General features: G+C 48.1%; 1 protein-coding gene across 2 annotated transcripts in view; it reads right to left on the bottom strand.

The window, feature by feature from the left end:
* The window catches only part of LOC119578662, a 22984-nt gene that overhangs the window by 6600 nt on the left and 13884 nt on the right, over window positions 1-2500 (bottom strand). The gene's annotated exons all lie outside the window — the stretch shown is intronic.

Here is a 2500-nt window from a genome sequence, read left to right as displayed (position 1 = left end):
CCTTGAGACCAGATAGGACCGCTTCGCTTCACTTCATCCTCTCTCAATGCCAGCTTTATGTGGAAATTTTTGATCTCTTGACAGTGTGCAAAACTTCCTGGCATTTCGCACGTACACACACATACACACACACACACAAACGCCTCATTTTTCCTTTTTGATTGTAGGCTTGTCTCCTCGAACTCATTTGCAGTATAAGTTCTTTGCTAAATCCTAAAGTGTAGTAAAAGAAGAAATGGTCTGTGATTGTTGATGGGTATGTGTACGTGTGTGTGTGTGTGTGTGTGTGCGTGGTGCGTGTGTGTGTGTGTGTGTGTGTGTGTGTGTACATGTGTGTACGTGTGTGATTGTGTGTGTTTGTGTGTGTGTGTACGTGTGTGTGTGTGTGAATAAATGCCTATGTGCATATGTGTCCGTCCGTGTGTGTGCGCGGGGCATCTGCTGATCCGCATATCGACGAACGTGCGTGCGTGCATCCGTGCGTGTGCGTGTGGGAGGCTTGTGTAGTATCCTTCACGCGTCGAGGCAAAAACTAGTCCTTTTCTACTAGCCGCTGATAGGACTTTTACTTGCGAGCCGCCATATCCTGGTGCGGAGGGAGATGGGGGGGGGGGAGTCCTACGTGGGATGAAGTTGGAGGGAGGGAAGGAATGAAGAAGGGAGGGAGGGAGGGAGGGAGGGAGGGAGGGAGGGAGGGAGAGAGAGGAGGGAGGGAGGGGGAGGGAGGGAGGGAGGAAGGAGGGGGAAGGAGTGAGGGAGAGAGAGGGATTTGAAGACGGAGGGAAGGAGGATTGGAAGCGAAGGGGGGGAGGGGGAGAGAGGGAGGGAGACGGGGAGGAACAAAGGAGCGATAGGACACAGAGGGAGAGGAAGGGAGGAAAAGAAGGAGGGGGATGGAGAGAGGGAGGGAGGGGGGGATAGACAGATGGAGAAGGGTGGCAGAGACCGAGGGTGTAGGAGAGAAGAAAGACAGATGAAAGAGGGAAGGAGAGCAGGAGAAGGAGAGAGGAATGGCGAGAGGGAAGGAAGGAGAGAGGGAAGGAGGAGATGGAGGAAAATGGTAGAGAGGGACAAAGGGAAGATAATCAATGCTTACTGCAAGAAAATTGCAAGAGATAAAAAAAAGAATTGTAGAAAAGCGATAGGAGTGGCATGAAAACGGGTTATGAATCAGAATGACGGAATAAACGTGACTGCAAGCACACAAAAACACACACAAGCAGTTATTCGCGAAAAAAGGGCTCTTTACCTGACGTATTTTGATAAATAAGGAGTCTACATTATATGTGTCAGAGGGCTGCGACAAGAAAAGTGAAACTCCGAGGTCAGACTGTTCATTAGCGTTTTCAATACCTTGATTTAATGAGATTTTAGAGCTGTGTTATTTTTCTTAAAGGGAATAAGATACGCATACACATACACACGCTCACACATACGCCCACACACACACACACACACACACCACACAACACGACACACACACACCACACACACACACACATATATATATAATATTATATATTATATATATTAAGATATAATATGATATAATATATCATGTAAATACATATATATATAAATATATAATATAATAATATATATAATAATATAATATATAATAATAATATATATATGTGTGTGTGTGTGTGGTGTGTGTGTGTGTTATATATATATATATATATATATATATATATATATATATATATATATGTATGTATGTATGTATATATATAATGATAATCATTGTAGTGCTGCAATAAACCGCCATGGCCATTCCAGCAAGATTCTTAAAAGCAATCAATTGGCAATTACCTCGTTGAGGGTCATTGATAACAGACAATGACGAGGCAAACCAAGTGAGACTAGGCATGGAACACAGAGGGAGAGGGGGAAGGGGAGGGAGAGGGGGAGGGATAAGGGGAGAAACAGGGGGAGGGGGAAGAGCGGAAGAAGGAGGAGGAGAGGGGAAGGAAAAGCGGAAGGGGAGGGAGAGGAATAAGGAAGAAAACAGAAAATCGAGGAGGATTGGAAAGCGGAGGGAGGGAAGAGAGCAAGGGGGGGCTCAGGAAGGGGAGGAGGAGGAGGGGAGGGGGAGGGGGAGGAGGAGGAGGAGGAGGAGGAGGAGGAGGAGGAGGAGGAGGAGGAGGAGGAGGAGGAGGAGGAGGAGGAGGAGGAGGAGGAGGAGGAGGAGGAGGAGGAGAAGGAGGAGGAGAGGAGGAGGAGGAGGAGAAGAAGAAGAAGGAGGAGGAGGAGGAGAAGAAGTAGGAGGTAAAAAAAACGGAAGGAGAGGACGAGAGCATGAAGGGAGAGAGAGAGAACTGGGGTAGGGGAAGAGATCTAGGAATGGGGTAGGGGGCTGGGGTGCGTGACCGCCTCAGCCTTGGCACCGCGAGAGGCAGAGGTGCCGGGCGCTCGTGAGGGAGGACCGGAGATCGAGAGATTCAGGCTGGAGGGAGGACGTACATGTGCGTGTGTGTACACGTATATACACATCCGGATA

Source organism: Penaeus monodon, chromosome 11 (assembly GCF_015228065.2).
Source record: "Penaeus monodon isolate SGIC_2016 chromosome 11, NSTDA_Pmon_1, whole genome shotgun sequence".
Classification (NCBI taxonomy): domain Eukaryota; kingdom Metazoa; phylum Arthropoda; class Malacostraca; order Decapoda; family Penaeidae; genus Penaeus; species Penaeus monodon.
The sequence above is the reverse complement of the archived record's forward strand: the minus strand, read 5'-3'. Positions and strand labels throughout refer to the sequence as shown.